We start from the raw sequence: 20,125 nt of genomic DNA, 5'->3' as shown, positions 1-20,125 counted from the left end.
CTGGATATGACGCAAGAATAAAACTTAAATGAAAAAATACCCACTTTTTTGCGAGACATATATAAAGCCCTTGTTTATTGCAATAATTAAAATGAGTTCATTCCCATTGCATATTAGCTTGCACATCCACGTTTAAAGATCTGTATTAAGTATTAAGTAATTTCAATATTTCTGAAATTTCACAACACACACACACACACACACACACAAAAAAAAAAAAACGCTCATAGGTGGTAAGTGCATCAGAGAATTCCGGCTGGTGGTTGGTTAATATTATGGCAGCAACTAAAACTGAATTCGAACTCAGGTCTTCAACACATAGCATGTCCTCGTGAGTGCGATTCAAACAGACTCCAACTAAGGCATATATAAGTTGAATACTTAAATTTATAAAAGACAAATACTTATTAATATTTTACAGTACCTACATCAATGTTGTATTTATTTGTTTCGGTATTTTCATATACATTGTGCTTATAAAAATATTAGTACTTCGCGATAGGGATATGTTGGACTGTCACGTTAAGACAACAAAAGTTATGAGGGTTAGACCCAGTTTACAAATACTGATAACTGGATCTATTCGCCAGCAGCGTTTATGTTTAAGTAGGAGTTGTTGTTGTTGGAGTGTTTAAAATAACTGCTGATAAGGGGTTATGGGGGCGCCATCTCATCCAAGATGAGATGGCGCCCCCATAGACGGCTCATAGACGGCGCCATCTCATCCAAGCAGAGGAGTATTAATTAAATAGTTGCCATGCATAAATGAATGAAAAATATAATGTGGCGCCGTCTATGAGTAATCTGATGAACGATCATATATTATCCTACTTTGCTAAGTAAAGGTCGTTACACAAATTAAAAAAAAAATAATAAAATAAAAATAAAAATAAACAGCACATCAGCGATCCACGAAATAGTTTCATTTAAGACTTTATAAATACTGAGGCATACGGGATTTTGAAATAAACCTTAATATGCGTTTTAGATTATGGTAGTATAAAAGTATAAACCATTCGAAAATGCTCAGGCTATGAATATTATCAAGAAATGTCTGATGAAATTTTATTTATTCTCTTTATATACATATAGTGATTACGATAAATATAACTCTTGTAACAGAAAAGTCTTGATCTGTATGTTGGCTATAACTAATTCAGTTTAATATAAATAAGAAATAAAAAGTTTCGTGTTTTTTTCTAAAAACATGAAATTATTTTATTATTATTATTATTATTATTATTATTATTATTACATTTCATTTATTGAGTTATCATTACTTATCATTACATTATGACATTATTATAATTTGCATATCATTACATTACATCTCATTCATTTAAATTTTCTTTCAAAATGATAATATTGTAAAACAATGACATGTAACAATGTATAACCAAAGAGCATGAGTTCTTGGGTTATACATAGAAGTGTAACAATTGCGCACATAAATAGTACACAAAGATAAATAACTTTTATTATTAAAAGACCAGAAGATAAATGATAAAATATATATACAAAGCGCCAACAAGTTTCGCTAGCCACTGTCTAGCATTTTCAAGGCTGAACTGGTGTGAAAACAAATGCATTGAGTTACATTTCAAAAAACATACACTTTAGTAACTGTTAGGCCGTTACATTTGATCATTCTGTTTGAAGGCGTGCATGTGTTCGAAATCTTCAGTCAGATACAGGTACATGACCATGTGTTTTGTAGTTGTTTGCATATTGTAATTCTGTTGAACTGAGAGAGATGATGAGATTTTTCCATATGTCTTTAAGAACAATGCCCTGATTTCTATTTAAATTAGATATTAGTGACAGTTCTCTCTGTACCTCTGTTTCTTTTGAAATCGACCTCAAGGCTCTATTACGGAGCATGTGAATGATGCTGTGTTTTTGTGATCTATGATGGTTGGACGAATAATGTAGATATCTACCAGTATCTGTGGGTTTCCTGTAAATGGACAGTTGGAAATTGTTATCTTCTTTCTTCACTAGGATGTCAAGAAAAGGAAGTTCTTTGTTCTTCTCTAGTTCTATAGTGAATTTGATCTTATTGTGTAGTGAGTTGATTTTGTTCAGAAATACGAGAAGGTTTTCCATTGTGTCTTTAAAGATGATAAACACGTCATCGACATATCTCCACCAAATTGATGGTTTTGTTACAATGGTGGAAAGAATATCCTTCTCAAGTTTTTCCATAAAAAGGTCTGCGCATGGTGGTGACAGAGGGCTACCCATGGCTAGTCCTTTCAATTGTTTGTATACAGTGTTATTGAATTTGAAGAAATTTGAATTCAGGCAATGATGAAACAGTTGTGTGATGTCTTGAGGGAAAAGATCTTGCAGAATGTTAACTACCTCTACGATCGGTACATTAGTGAATAAGGACACTACATCCAGACTAGCCATAATGTCCGTTTCTGATATTTTAATACTCTTGATTTTTTCTACAAAATGTTGAGAGTTTTTAATGTAGGTCTCTGTGTGTCTAATTGTTCCTTTCATTAGTTAACATTCTGCAAGATCTTTTCCCTCAAGACATCACACAACTGTTTCATCATTGCCTGAATTCAATTTCTTCAAATTCAACAACACTGTATACAAACAATTGGAAGGACTAGCCATGGGTAGCCCTCTGTCACCACCATGCGCAGACCTTTTTATGGAAAAACTTGAAGAGGATATTCTTTCCACCATTGTACCAAAACCATCAATTTGGTGGGGATATGTCGATGACGTGTTCATCATCTGGAAAGACACCATGGAAAACCTTCTGAACAAAATCAACTCACTACACAATAAGATCAAATTCACTATAGAACTAGAGAAGAACAAAGAACTTCCTTTTCTTGACATCCTAGTGTTTCCAACTGTCCATTTACAGGAAACCCACAGATACTGGTAGATATCTACATTATTCGTCCAACCATCATAGATCACAAAAACACAGCATCATTCACATGCTCCGTAATAGAGCCTTAAGGTCGATTTCAAAAGAAACAGAGGTACAGAGAGAACTCTCACTAATATCTAACACTCCATCGTTTAATGGATACCCTTCTAACATTTTAAACAAATGGCTATTTAAAGATAACCACCAACAACGTGTTACAGTGCCCCGATATGTGTCCACAGCTGTCATTCCATATATTAATTCAGTTTCCACAAAATTGGCAAGAATGTTAAAAGCTTATAACATCAGAGTGATTTTTAAACCAACTACCATGATCAGACAAATCTTAGGATCACCTAAAGATGAGGTACCTTTCTTCAAATGTCCTGGAGTATATGAAATTCCATGCACGTGTGGCCTTTCTTACATTGGTCAGACTTCGAGAAGTTTTGAAATAAGACAGAAGGAACATGTGGGGGATGTCAATCATAATAGAATCATCACATCTGGTTTAGCACATCATTTCTCAACATCAAATCACGTTATAGATTGGAAAAACAGTTCTATGCCTTACATCGAGAATGACCACAGATACAGAACTTTAAAAGAAGCAGCTGTGGTATTACGCACAGGCAATAATTTAAATAGAAATCAGGGCATTGTTCTTAAAGACATATGGAAAAATCTCATCATCTCTCTCAGTTCAACAGAATTACAATATGCAAACAACTACAAAACACGTGGTCATGTACCTGTATCTGACTGAAGATTTCGAACACATGCACGCCTTCAAACAGAATGATCAAATGTAACGGCCTAACAGTTACTAAAGTGTATGTTTTTTGAAATGTAACTCAATGCATTTGTTTTCACACCAGTTCAGCCTTGATAATGCTAGACAGTGGCTAGTGAAACTTGTTGGCTCTTTGTATATATATTTTATCATTTATCTTCTGGTATTTTAATAATAAAAGTTATTTATTGTAATACATCAGACCAAATATGTACAAGTTAAGTACACAAAGATATTGACAATATATACAAAGAATCAGTGTGGTGTGATATATTCTTCCCCAGCTTAGTATGCCGTACTGTATAACAGTTTGTATCCAGGGGAAATATAATGTTCTTAACATTGTCAGAGTTAAGAATCTCTTTAAGAAGACTCGAGATAGCATAAATCTTACTTTGTTGCATACTTCTGTAATATGTGGTTTCCAGCTTATGTTGCTGTCTATTTTTAATCCCAGGTAGGTTATAGCATTCACATTTTCCATCTCCATACAGTTACAATTTTGGTTTTACTTTTACAGTTCCAGTTGAGAGAGTTTGTTCACATGAAACCAATTTGTCACTATTTGCAAATCTGTGTTCATCATATTTTGCATTTCATTTACAGAATTTACAGTGAATATCTAGGCGGTATCATCTGCAAGGGTGTTTACTTTACTTGATAACTGTAAGTGACAGAAGTCGTTGATGTAAATTATAAATAGTGCTGTCCAAAGCACAGAACCTTGGGGAAACACCACGTTTTGCCAAAACAAAATTGCTATAGCTTTTGTTGATTTTTACTACTTGCGATCTAGATGTTAAATAACTCTTAAACCGGTCATGTACGCAGCCTCTAATTTCTACATTCTCCAGTTTTTTTTGTTTTTTTTTTAATAAAATATCTTGGGATACTGTATCAAAAGCTTTCTGCAGGTTTAGAAAGACTGTTAAAGTTAGTTTGTGTTGGTCTTGTGATGAATAAATCAAGTTTGTGAAGTTCAGCAGCGCGTGCTGTGTTTAATTTCTGTCTAAATCCATACTGGTTCTTACAGAAGAAGTGTTTTTTTATAAAACGTTACTAATCTGTTTTTTAATAATTTCTCCAATACTTGGGAGAAAACCGGGAGTAGGGAGATTGGCCTATAGTTTTTAATATCATTTTTGCATCCTTTTTTATATATTGGTATTACCACAGCTTTCTTAAATTCTGTAAGAAACACACCAGTCATCAGTCATCATCAAAAGAGCTATCAGATAGTCCTGGCACTTCCGCCCAATTCTGATATCAATACCATCGTGGCCCAGAGCAGAAGTGCTTTTAAGTTTCATTATAATTTTTTTGATTTCATTCTCACAAGTAGGAAAAACGTGCATTGAACTCTCATTTCTTTTATGTCGGATTTATAAGTTTTTCATTGGGTTTACGCAGTAATTATTAAATCTGTCTGCTAAAGTTCTTTCACTGTTTAAATTTATATGATTGCTACTTTCATTACTAAGTCTTGAATGTTTGGTTCTCGGATATTTTCCTCAGTATATTGTTTAGGAATTTCCTTTGTTTTTTTGGCACTACCTTCACATTTCAAAAATTCATTGCTGTAATACTCATTTTTTCCTTCTTTCAATTTATGACTTACTTGGTTTCTATAATATCTGAAACTATTCTCTTAGTATTCATTGTGAGGGTATTTTTTTATGGTTTTATACACCTTATCTCTGAGTTTTATACATTGTTTTATGTCTTGCGTTATCCATGGCTTCGCTAGTTTTTTGCCTATTTCCTTGGTGTATGAGAGTGGAGTGTTGTATTTCAGTATCTAATAAGTTAATGAATTTGTAGTATTTTTTCCCAGGATATGGTACTTAATTTATGTTTTGGCACACTGTAGTTTATTCTAGATGGATTCTTACGGATATCGGAAAGTGATCTGTGATTGGCTGTTTTAACACTGTCTTTACTTTACACGGCTAATAAATCTTCACAACATGAAGAGTATTGCTTGCATGCTGCTATTGTAAAATTATTTACAGTTAATCAGGGGCGAATGCTGTCTTGAAATTAACGCTTGCTCTTGTTATCATTCAGGGAGTGAGAGGTGTGATTTGAGTCTGATTAGCGGAATAATGAATTACTGACCATTTAAAAGTATATATTTAGAAATGTATGTACATTTAATCATACAAATACAACATTTATTTTACAAATGATATTCTATCTTCTTCAATTTAGCTACTTGAATACAAATTCTACCCTACGGTTCTTCTTTATGAACTGATCAATAACATCGTCATAACAAGTTGGTTGTAACTTAATTTTCCCAAGCAACACGCACACTTGTAAATGCTGGCTGAAGCTCACTGGCTAGAGCTACGTTGACTGCGTATGGCCTGTGTTTAAGACGACGTGAAGGGAGCGGAAATGGCTATGCGCGCATGAAATCACAGTGCTGCAGCGAGGACTTGGAAGCTCCTACAACCGAGCAAGACAAGGTAGCTTTGACTAGACGAGCAAGCATCGGCCTTCGATACACAACGCAAAGCTCAATTATTGCCGCACAAGCTTAGGACGTCTTCTGTCTACAAAAATAAAAACCTAAATGGAATGCTTATAAATGCATGCATTTATTAACAAATAAATATTACTTCTTTCTCAATTAATAGCAAGCATGGAATATTCTCCCCTGCAGTTAATGCATAAAGCGAAGATGTATTTTTCGATTTTTTTTTCAAATTTCAGTGGCGTTCAGTTGTATTAAGTAGTGTCATATTAAATATTCAATAACTTGATAACTGAATCCCAACACGCTTTATCTTTTTCTGCACACAAGCATACTCTATATGAGTTTATTTTATTTTTATTTTTTTCTATTTTTTGTTATTAAAAACTAAATTTGTGGAATTCACCCATAAATATCGTCGTAATTGCCATAAACAAATGCCGAAAATTTGAGTCATCTGGACGCAAATTTTTAACAAAAAATGTCTTAGTGACAATAACTACTACCAGATGGCTCGCATTTCACTGTTTTCTATTTTCATTTACAGTAACATACAATAAATTACCTAATGCAGGTAAGACACTGGTGATTTAAAAATGTAATATGATTTTTTAAATGTTATTTACTTTTATAATGTTACAAAATACAATTATACAATTAAATAGCATTTTTTTTCTCTCCAAAACAAACCCTTCAAATAAAGTAATTTTAAACATTGTAACTTTGTAAAACATTGTAACTTTAACATCATTTAAGATTAATAAATATTGTTACAACAGCGTAAAAGTAATTATATTCTTTAATATGGATAAATATTAAAATCTATAACGGCAAGTAATAATAAAGGCAGCACTGAGTCGGCGTGTAATGTGCTGAGGTTCATTTAATAACATTTCAACATTTCCATTTAATAGTTGCATATACTCTTGCAGCAAAAATTTCGCCAACGAAACCCAGAACCGATACAATATATCCAGATAATAATAAGGCGAAGGAACCTTTGAGATGCTGTAATCGAAGTACTTTATTTTCTTCATTGTAGGGAGAGCTCAAATTAGAATGTAGTTCTTTACGCAGTTCTTTGACGAAAACTTCTTGATGTTTCCATTTGATATAAAGTCCTGCTTCATGCATTCTCATTATCCTAAAAATAAAGCGTAACAAGTATGAGAATCGAGGCAAAAATAATTTACTTATACTTTATATTCGTTCAAATATAGTTGAAGAATATCTGTGTTAACCATTAAATAAAATTTAATATATTCTAAAAAAAAAAAAAAAGGCTTGCGACGCTTAAGATGCCTCGTTGATTATTGACAATACTTTTTCCGAGAATTTTTTTTTTACCTCATTAAGTAAAATCCAGGCTCGTAAGAAATAGATCTGATGCCTGACATTCAGATGTCACATAATAATTCCAGATTATCAGCACTGATAATCTGGAATTTTGTTACTAGTCAAACATATCTTTAACTATTGCAAGATGCATTTTTAAAGTAAAACTGGATAAAAATATATAATAGAAACTTGTGAAAAGTAAGGCAAACACATCATGGTAAAGTCATGCCTCAAGATTCTTTGATCAAACTTTTCATTGAGATGTCTTAAATGGTTTGAGAAAGGATGCGAGTCAAAAGAGAAAAGTGAACAGTTACTGCAAGTTTCTCCACCATGACAGTGTATCCGCTTACTTCGCTTCATCATTCCTACTTTCTTTGAAAATAGGTTGCAAAAAATCAGATAATAAACGCCCACCCACTGTCTCCCAGTTTACTCGATCTACTATCTTCGGTTTTTAGGAAGTGAAACATCCTATTAGCTTCGTCTCTTCGATTTTTCTGTTCGTTCCTATAAAACTATTTCAAAATAGAGGCACGGAATTTCACGAAACTTAATATTTGAGACTTTTCAGAAAATGTTGTAGAGCAAGTTAATTTTTTTTTTTTTTTTTTGGTTAAAATAGAACAGTAATAACTTACCACTTTACATGAAGACCAAAATACACGATTCGCTAAGTGAGTGACACCTGAGGTGCAATTTCTCTTGGGCACCGGCTTTTCTAAGCCTAACAATTGTTGAGTAACATATCCGATTTTTCAGTTTTTATATTCAAATAGGAATTTTTATAATATCTCAATTATTTATTTAAAAAATCAGCTAACGCCTTTTATTCTCGTATAGGGAGTAGGCAAGGCTATTTTAGCCTTATCCAACTTTTGGAGACAGCTGACAGTTCAATCTCCACCGTTAGCCAATCAAAGATAGCTGACCCAAGTCTCTCACTAATTTAATCGGTAAGCAGTGAAGAGACGGCTGACAAGTGCCACCATCTCGTGGTCCCTAACCTTAACACAATATATATATATATATATATATATATATATATATATATATATATATATATATATATATATACATATTTGTATATATATATATATATATATATATATATATATATATACATATTTGTATATATATATATATATACAAATATATATATATATTTGTACATTGCTAAAGAGAGCTATAAAAGGTGGTAATTCACATTTATGGTAAATACCTATAAATGTGAAAAGGAAACCGGAAAGCACTTATAACTGCTAAAGCTATTGTGAGGTGTGTGTGGGGGAGGCGGAGGAGTTATCAGGAATAGGAGATAGTAAACGTTGTTGTCTCGATGCGGCAATGAAGACTACGTAATAGTTGTAGTAGTGATTTCAATGTTAAATTGTTTTAATACTAACCATGGAAGGGATAAGAATCCAAGTACTTGGTACAGAGTTTGTACATGTAGGTTTTAGGCAGAAATGAACCCACGAACTTATTATCACGCTAAATAATTCTTATTTTAAAGAAAATTGTTTATTTATAAATTACCGAAACTTACATAACACTAAATGTTTCTGTACAGGGGTGACAATGTTGGATGTAAAGTCCACCTGGAAATGGGAAGAAAGAGTCTTTTCCTACAAAGAAGTTTTCCTTCCCATAATCAATCCCTTTTTGGTGAATAACATCCTCATTATCAACAAAGGCGTAATTTTCGTTTAGAACTTTATACATTCCCTCATCGGTCGTTTTAACAAGTGAAGACTTGTGCTGATCCATATGTTTCCCAATTACCTGCAAAGAGCCACTGTTCATATCCTGCATAGAGAAAAAGTGGTTGAAAAGGTTTCAGTGTTACATAAATGAATATCTTGTTTTCAAATATACATTAAATAAATAAAAATGAAAATATATTTATTGGATTCTAAAATCTGCGAAGTTTAGTTGCAACGCAAAGCATAAAGTAAATGTTTAAAGATTTTAAAATAAAATTGAAAAGTAAAATATAAAAAAAAAATCTTTAAAAGATTAAAAGTAAGAATTAAAAAATAACAATTTGAAAAAATAAAAAATTTAAACCGAAAAAAAAATGTCATAACGTTTTTGATCGCATTGACGTAGACTTACCGCCATTGATCTTAAATTAGTATATATTAATTCCAGCACTTGGTCTTAGGATTACAATATATTTTCATGTTTTTCACAAAACGAATTGAATAGAAATTTCGGTCGTACGTTATTTTATTTTATTTGTTAAAGAGATATGTTCTGATGAATACCTGATGAAATCAAATCGATTTTCCACAAACCTGAAAAAACCGATGTAATTGAGTATTTTCAATTGTTCCACATGACACTGTTCTTTGAGCAATTGCTTTGACTAATTCTGCAACAGTTTCAATGGTCTTTTGACGCCTTAAAACGGTCATGAACGATAAGAGAGTACTGCAGTATGCAGCGTTGATTACCACCATCGACAACCCAAAAAACACATAGAACATCCTAAAGGAAGGATAGAATAAGGATGCGTTCTTTGTATCTGAAATGTTCAAAGATTTGATGTAATGTTAAAATTCAATACACAGATGAATGTATCGCTACATCACAATGTTATGCTAACGGGTTTTGCATTTAATATCTGGGAGTCTTACCCTTGGATAGAAAGCTTCTAAATACGAACCACATGACACTAGATGGTTTTACCAATGGACCACAATACAGCACAGATGATAGGGGAAGAATTAGAGAAATACATCCGGTGATAATAACTGAGATTATTCCCATTAACATCCATAACTGAAAGATAGAAAGATCAAATAGTTTCAATGAACCTTTATCCGTTTATCATAACCGAGTGGTCTCTCAACCAAAAAAAAAAAAAAAGTAATAATAATAATTTTAATCTGAGTACTTTTCCGATTCTATTTTTAATTAAATATTATCATACACCAACTAAAATCATAAAGTAAAACTGTTAGCAAAAAATATTTTCTTGGATTGCTGACTTTTCCATTATTTTGTTCAAGTTATGTATTTACATTGTTGCGTATTATCTTCACTACATTAAAAATGTATATTCTTTTGAAGATCACAACCTTGTTATATCTTCACCTTTTCTGTAAATGGATAAAAGAATACCTCAGGTCTAAGTTCTCCTCTGGGATTCCCTATTACAAACACTGATTTGAACATGTCGTAGGGATGAATGATATATATATCGCTAAGGCTCTTTCATATGAATGAGTCATTCCAACAGCAGTCATATCGGTTTCCTTAAATGCACATAAATATACTTATAATAACCACATAAACCAGAAAATAATGCATTTTTTTAAAAATTCTCAACTGCAGTACTTAATTTTATACTTTACTTGCAGTTACAAAAAAATAGTTAACAATTTCGAAAATATCACATGTCACATGCGATCACACACGAGTTACAAAATATACAAAATTCTATACATTTTGCAGTTATCTGGCGTACGTTGTTTAAAAACAATTTAATAATCAAAACTTTTACGAGAAATAAATAAGTGTGTTATGTATACATTAATTTATTTTTTTCATTTTATGTAAATAGTTAATTTAATGAACATATTTAATTAATTTTAATATTTTCATCTTTAATGTATAAAAATGAAAATTAAATTGATTATTCATTTCTTAGCTACGAAAGATTTCATTAGTATTTTCTGATTAAAATATCACTGCAGTAACTAAGGCTTAATGAATTGTGATTATTAATATTTGAACTAATAAAAAGTGTATAATATCATATCTTTTATAAATGCATTATTATTATTATTATTATTCCTGATACCTCCAAGGAGTCCGAAGACTCATTTAGCGGTTTATATTTAGCGGTTTTTTTTTATTATTTGAAACAAGTAGCGATAACGATTAATAATATTGTTATTGCTGTGATTTTTTTTTAGAAATCAATTATATATATATATATATATATATATATATATAAGCGATCATTTATAAACTAAACCAATAAGTTCAAATGATAAAAATATGAAAGAAATCACATATAAAAGTGGTAAATTTTATTGCAGAAACATTATCGAATTCATTTTTCTAAAATAACTGTTTAACGTAATGAATTATTTTTCGAAAAAGAAAAAAAAAATCCCATGAGTGGCGCCATCTATTGAAAGAAAAATAATTTCCAACAGTTTTGTTGTTCTAAGATTGACAAAAGTTTATTACATTTGTTTTAAATAATGATATGTCATTTCTGGTGAGGTTGTTAAGTTGAACTCATCAAATTAAGAAATAGATTTTTATTATTTGAAAACATGCTTCGCATATTACTGAATATTCTAGATTACCATTACCTTACTATTTTTTGCAAAATTAATGCTTAAAATTTTTTTTCTGTTCTAAAACCATTTTTATTCCTGAAATATCAACTACCTTAATTTAAAACTGATCATCGCATTCTCTTTAATATTTTGTTCATTTATTCGTACTATCTCTTATAATAGCTTAGCCATTTTATTAAATAAATTCGTTACAAATCAATTCTACATTTCTATTTTGTTCAGATCTCATTTATTTACCTGTTTATAAACCATTCCAATGGTTCCTGTAAAGACATCATTAAATTTTCGGCCATATTCTCCATCTTCTGGAATTTTTACTTTATATCTAATCATATAGAAGAAAAACATTACAATACTCTGCAATCTCATATGAAAAATATAGCATTTTGATGTATTACAGAAAGACTATTACTTGGTTTTTATTTATTAAAATCTTCCATTATCATGTAGAATGATATTCCAGTATTCTTAAAGAGGCTCTCAAGAGGAATATTTTCATCTTTAGAAGTCTGTTCAGAATCTACCACTTATTAATAACAAACTATTTATCTTGTTAGACTCGTATTTTGAATTAAATGGCTCTGAATATTTTAATGCCATTAAAATTAATATATATATATATATATATATATATATATATATATATATATATATATATATATATATATATATATATATATATATATATATATATATATATATATATATATATATTTATTTTTATTTTTTTATTTTTTTTCAGAATTCATTTTACTAGGTAGGAATATTATGAACAGGCTTTAATGACTGATACCGAGAGATAAAAAGATGACATGATATATTTGAAAAGATACTACTAGTACACTAGTTTCATTAAATTGATCAAGATCTTCAGGTATCACAATCAAAGAAATATATAAAGAATTACAGAGACTTAAAATTGTAATAACAGAACAAGTACAAAAAGACAGTAGCGTGTTTGAAAACAAAATGCGAGTTTGAGTTCCAAACAAACGTATACTACGCGCTGTCGCGAGTGCGTCAATACTGAACAGAGGCAACGTGTGCGTCAGAGAGATTGGAACTTAGGCTGTTGTTTATATGAGAGGAATCTAGAAAAATCGCCGCCAACACATTGTGAACTGGACCCAAACTTCTAAAATCTATGTGTGCTATGATGAACTCGAGAGAAAGATTGTCGAGTCTAGAGAAATTTCTCTAGATTCCTCTCATATCAACAACAGCCTAAGTTTCAATCTCTCTGACGCACGCGTTGCCTCTGTTCAGTATTGGGGCACTCGCGACAGCGCGTAGTATACGTTTGTTTGGAACTCAAGCTGGCATTTTGTTTTCAGACACGCTACTGTCTTTTTGTACTTGTTCTGTTATTACAATTTTAAGTCTCTGTAATTCTTTATATATTTCTTTGATTGTGATACCTGAAGATGTTGATCAATTCAACGAAACTAGTATACTAGTAGTATCTTTTCAAATATATCATGTCATCTTTTTTATCTCTCGGTATTAGCCATTAAAGCTTGTTCATCACACACACACACACACACACACACACACACACACACACACACACACACACACACACACACACACACACACACACACACACACACACACACACACACACACACACACACACACACACACACACACACACACACACACACACACACACACACACACACACACACACACACACACACACACACACATATTTAGTAATTATTATCAATCTCCTTTTTTATTTCCTCTGTTAAGCAAGGCAGTTAACCAAAAAAAAAAAAAAACAGAGAAAACAACTACAACAACATCAATCTAAACAAAAAAACAAACAACAACGAAACAAAATTGAGTAAATTTTGGTACGGTGCTTCCAGAATCAGGAACATCACTAAGATACTGAAATATTGAATAAGATTTGTACAATATTTAATTTAATTTAATTTTATTAATTTTTAATTGAATTGAATCCTGTTAAACATAAATACAGCAGCGCATTAAACAGAAAACTTCTCAGAATGAAATGTACCAATTAAATTTAAAAAGCCGGCCTGGTTGGCCGAGTGGTTAGCGTATCTGCCTCCAGCCAAAAGGCTGCGGGTTAGAATCCCGCCGTGGGCATGGATGTTTGTGATTGTCTGTGAAAATGGTGGTAGTAGCAGTAGTGGTCGGCGGTAAATGGCGTTGGTGTAGATGATGAAGGTAGTTGTGGTTAGTGGAGTGGTGGAGATGGAGAGCTGTAGAGCGGGGTGCCCTCCCTCGATGAGTCTTTGAACTCCCTGGAGTAATAATAATAATGAACGTAATTCCTCTAGCACAACGATTTTCAATCAGTGAACCGCGGCAAATTGGTGTGCCGAGAGAGTTCTTCAGGTATGCCTCGAGATTTGTGAAAACAAATTAATTGAAAGAAATAATGTCGTAATTTGCGCATTTATTTATTAGCGTGTGGTCTTCCATCCGCACCTGGAGCTCCCTTATTTATATTTTACGAAACTTACGGTTGGTGAATCGGTTTAAAATTGTGTGTTAATTAGCTTTAATCTTTTGATAAGTGTGTTCACAAATAACTTCATTTAATTCTCTTATTTTAAAAGTAACTGGTAAGAGTTCTTTTCTTTCATTTTTTTTCATTCAGTTAATGTTATTCAATAGTATTCCTTTAACATGGATGAATTTGTAATAAAATTTGAACACAATGAAGAAAGTGAAGCTAATACGTCGAAAGAAAAAAAAAAAGAAAGAAGAAAGTGAAGCTAGTTTTGCCCAGCACATCAGCAGCTGATACCATATCTAGTATTGGTTCTTCTAAACTTAAATTAAAAACTAACGTTCACCATTACGACGAAATTTATTTGTCATTTGGCTTTATTTCCAGTCAAAAAGATCCGCCATGACCTACAAACTACATGCATAGTTTGTGGCAAAAAATTAGCAAACAACACTATGGTTCCAAGTAAATTAAAAAGGCATTTACAATCTAAACATTCTCATCTGAGCGAAAAATTGCTGAATATTTTAAAATACTTGTCCCAGATAAAAAAAAAAAAAAGAAAAGAAAACTATTCAAGCAAAAAGATGGACTAAATTTGTAACTGTGTCCGAAAAAGCCCAAGAAGCCAGTTAAGCAATCGCAGAAATTGTTCATAAAAAAATGAAATCTCGCACAATTGCAGAATCTGTAATTCTGCCAGCATGCTGTAAAACTGTTAATATCCTGTTTGGCGAGGAATATGAAAAGGAGATTTTAAAAATTCCTATATCAGATAACACCATTTATCGAAGTATTCAGGATTTGGCCAAAGAAGTTGAGTTGCAAGTGATACCTCACATTAAAGAAGCAGATATGTTTGCTATTCAGTTGGACGAATCAACTGATGTAACTGGTAAAGCTCAACTTCTAGCTTTCAGTAGATTTATCTATAAGGAAGATATTATAGAACCGTTTTTATTTTGTCGATCACTCCCGGAAACAACGAAGGGCCAAGATATTTTTGATGTTGTTGATAATTACTTTAATTGTCATAACTTGTCTTGGTATTCTTGCATCAGTATTTGCACAGATGGTGTCCGCTCGATGTCAGGAAAAGCAAAAGGGTTTGTTACACTGTCTCAAAATAAGAATCCTAGAATTATTTTGACACATTGTTTTCTCCACAGAGAAGTACTATCAAAATCATTGGTACCTGAACTTAAACAAGTACTAGACGAGACTATCAAAATTGTTAACTATATAAAAGCCAGGCCGTTGCAATCGAGATTGTTTGCATCACTTTGCTCCTCAATGGAAGTTCTTACATGCAGTCGTTATATACCGAAGTGAGATGGTAATCTCGTGGACGAGTTTTATAAAGATTTTATGAACTAAAAGAGGAAATTCTAATTTTTTTTTGACAACTCAACAATCTGAGTTATCAGATTTTCTTAGCGACGAGCTTAGGTGCAGTAAGGTTACATTTCTTGCTGATATATTTCAATCTTTAAATACACTTAATAAAAGTATGCGGGGAGACTGTGAAAATATTCTTACTTCCACTAACAAAATTAACGCATTCAAGGAACAACTAATGTTTTGGGAAGAAAGATTCAGAAAAGAAAATACAGCAAATATGTTTGAACTAACGAAAAAGTGCAAACTGAATGCAAATCTAATAGATCTAATTTTACAAACCTTAAGATTACTAAATACAAATATTGAAAAATATTTTCCCTCACTTGACATATCATCCTTCAATTGGATAAGGGATCCGTTTGTCTTATGCGGATATTTAAATTGGGATATTTAAAGATTACAGAAGAGGACGAATTAACAAATATAAGAAATGACAGCACTTAAAACTAAAACATTCAACAACAGATACTACTTCGTTTTGGTTATCTCTAAGAAGTGAATTTCTCAATATTACCAAAAAAGCAATAGAAATACTTCTTCCATATTTGTGCGAATCAAGCTTTTCCGCAATGAATATTATTAAGAACAAAAATTTCTACTGGAAACCTTGGAAGATGATTTAAGAGTACCTATCTAAGATTCGACCTCGCACAAAAGACATTCTGAAACAATATCAAGCTCAGATATCTCATTAAAATTAACTGCAAGTATGTATATTATTTTATATATTTAATGTTCATTTGAAAAAAATCAATTAAAAAGTTTAAAATAATTTTGAGTACTGTCTTTTCTTATTCAAAATGTTAAAAATATAGTTTACATTTTTTTGGAGCAAAAAGGATAAGTAATTACTATTATTAATATCTCGTGTGTGTAAATCAATCAAAATTATGCGTATTTTTTGCCAGATCGTCAAAAAATTAAAAGAATATATTTTTAGTGTGCAGCAGAATTTTAATAATTAGTCTAGGTGTGCCACATTACGAAAAAGGTTGAAAATTACTACTGTAGCATATTATCCCTTCCAAGTAGTTTCTTTGGGTATTTAGATTGTTTTCTTCTTTTTTCTAGCGACTTACTAACATTGTTGAAAGAAGCTGCAAAATGCGAAATATTCTTCACATGCTTTTTGAAATCACGCTCATTTCAGAAAAAAAAAAAAATTCTGGTAAAGAAATGTAAGATGTAAGCATTATCGATTTATTTAATTAATATTTTTTATTTTGTTTTGTTTTATTTATTAATTTAATTAATTTATTTTTTTGTTCTGCATGGGTAATTGAAAATGAATTTTGCTGATAGTTCTACATCTTCAAAAATCAGCGAGCGAAGGTAAATTAATATATATTATTATTACAAGGAGTCTAAACACTCGTCGAGGTAGGGCACCTAGTGGGGTCTAGAATCGGAGGAAAGATTAAAACGACTCTCATCTAAAGAGAACCTTAGCCCATTGGTGTCTTGTCCAATTTTTATGCATAAAACAGGTGACCCCCCCTCTACGATGAACTGTGGATAAAAGGGACGCAGACTAGAGGCGTTCGGGAGTATAGGCCTACTTGTCGCACGCGTCTTGTTGTTTGTCGTTTGTCGACAAACAGCAAGAATGGAGCCGACAAACAACAATGGAGCCGACTTGCAAGCTGACCTGCCTTGGTGCGTCGATTATGTTTTGCAATTATAATAAAAAACTGTCTTTTTGCTCCGTGGTAGAACGAGGGCGACCTCTTATCAAACTCCTGGAACATTCCATTGGTTTGAAACATAGCCCAGAGCCTGGATGCAACGCTATGCGAGATTTCAAACTCCTTGGCAATATCAGTAATTTTGCGACCTTCTTCAAGCTTTCCAATAATTCTTCCCCGCGTGAAATCATCTAGATGATGTCTTTAAGACATTACAAGACATCGAAGTTTGCAACTTTATTCCTTCACGAAAAGAGCTTCCTTCAAACACAATTCACTTAGCGCAGCCTTTTTGCCGCTTATCCTGTTGAGTGCTATTACGTGACCTCCCTTGCACGCGATTCGAAAATTTTAATGTGTACCCACCCTTTCTACTCGAAATCGTCAGTTATAAAAATTGCCACAAGCTGATTCGTCAGAATTTGCGGTTGTAATCTTCAGAAATAGTGTGTTTGTCTTTAGGTTTTGGACTCCAGTGTATAATATACACTATAAACAGAACTAGGCATTAAATCATTTTAATTAGTTGTAGTTTAAACAGCTGAATGTTATCTAAATACACGTTGTACATCTAAAGAAGTATGATGCCTATTAGACAAGCTAATCCAAATAACTTAAATTAAACGAAATTTCCTTTTACGAATGTTTCTTCTGTAAATTACTACAAATTGTTCAAATCTGCTCATATGTTACTCTAAGTATCTGTTAAGTTGGTCAGAAAATGAACACCTTCTTAACATGGATTTTCCATAATGTTTATATAGTTAGAGGTATGCTGTAACTAAGTATAGACTCTTGCTTGTTGTTCATTCGGTTGTTGCTTAGAAACTGTTATACATGTTATGTTTCTTTGCCTTAGATGAATATTGACGTTTAGCAGCGAACATGATTTCGAATCGTTTCTGTTATCTCTGATGTGCATTGTGTGTGTGTGTGTGTGTGTGTGTGTGTGTGTGTGTGTGTGTGTGTGTGTGTGTGTGTGTGTGTGTGTGTGTGTGTGTGTGTGTGTGTGTGTGTGTGTGATTCCCACCCCATGAAAAGTTGTAAAACCATAATGCATTGTAAACCTATGCGTACCAAGGCAAATTAACTTGGCTCGTTTGAAACCTAATTAATGCTCTGATAGGGCGGTGAATTCCATGTGCATGGGCATTATGGTTGTCAGCTGTGTGTGTGTGTGTGTTTGTGTTCTCACTTAACCCACCTCCGTATGAAATCGGCTAACAACTCACCTTCAGTTGAAAATCCCTGATAAAGATTCTTCGAATCCTAGATGGAATTCGAGCCCAGTGCTTTCCAACCATAGGGCGTAGTCGAAATTGACTAAGATACGGAAGCTCATAGCTAAGATTTCATTTATTATTTTTTAATTTTTATGTGTTTTTCATACTTTTTATTTATTATTTTACATAGTCCGCTAGAGACCAAACATGTGTTTTTTTTTTCAAGTCGCTCCACGCCTCCAATAAAAAGTCTATGAATTCCTCTAACGATAATCACAAACATACGTGCCCACTGCGAGATTCGAACTTTCATCCTGGTAGTTGGAGAACGAATACGCTTACCACTTGGCCAACCTATCCAGTGTTATAAGAGAGATCACTGAACGGTGCATGTGGCAATATGATACTGGATGAAACCTGAAATTCTGAATGCAACGAGGATTGCTCTTATAGGATGATGTGATATCAGACAACAACGTCTATCCTAATTTCTCTTGAGTCTCTAAAGCTTCGTCAATATCGCTGGGCTCATTCTCCATGATATCGTCTATTAAACTACTCAAAAGGTCTCTGAAAAGTTATCGTTTTACTATCGATCAAGAGGTGAAGAAGATGCTGCAATCATACAGTCCTTGTATACACCTCGGACCTGACGTCACTGACGGAAATCGAACCCAGGTCTTCTTTCCGACCAAAGGGCTTCGTCTATGCTGACTGAGCTACGGAGGCTATAATAATAGAATACTTGAAGATAATTTCTTTTTTCTTTCTTTACTTTTTTTTTAAATATGCATCTCCCACGCGAAAGGCAGATGAGCCTATAGCAAACAGATGCCGTGTGAGGGCAGGGGCAGGCATACAGTAATGTGTTGATATTCTTCTTTAACTGATGAAGGTTGTAGCCATTTGGAAATGCTTCATGAGAGAAACTGTTCCACAGAATTGAGGTGGAAGAAATGAAAGATGGCTGGAAGTTTTAGGTTCAGTGAGTATGCAGTTTGACTGTAAAAGCATGCTGAGTAGCTGCAGTACGAGTTCCTGTAGATATGGCAGAAATGGAAGGCATACTGGATGCTAGTTCTGCTGAACAATTGCCATGGAAATATCTGTAGAAGAGACACAATTCAGAATGCTGTTGAGAAAAGGGCAATCCAGTTCCCCTTTTCTGAACAGCATCAGGAATTTTTAGGGAGGTCTTAGGTGCACCACCCCTTACATGAGAGCAGCATTCCGATGTTGGTTGGATTTAGGATTTATACAGAGTAGGTAACTGTTCGGCAGAGAAGTACCTTCTTGACCGAAAAAGGATACCAAGTTTTTTGGAAGCTGCTGATGCTATAGAAATGATATAATTGTGCCAGGAAAGGTGTGAAGTAAGAATCAGACTGAGAAGAGAAATTTGGTTTTGACTGTTCAACTCAGAATTATCAAAAGTAAGCAGAAGGATCTCAAGTATTTTCTTTACGTCAAAACAAACATAACTGCGGTTTGGAAACA

This window comes from Typopeltis vanoorti, chromosome 21, assembly GCF_054136105.1.
Source record: "Typopeltis vanoorti isolate ZY-2024b chromosome 21, IOZ_Tvanoo_1.0, whole genome shotgun sequence".
Classification (NCBI taxonomy): domain Eukaryota; kingdom Metazoa; phylum Arthropoda; class Arachnida; order Uropygi; family Thelyphonidae; genus Typopeltis; species Typopeltis vanoorti.
This window is presented reverse-complemented; position numbering follows the sequence as displayed.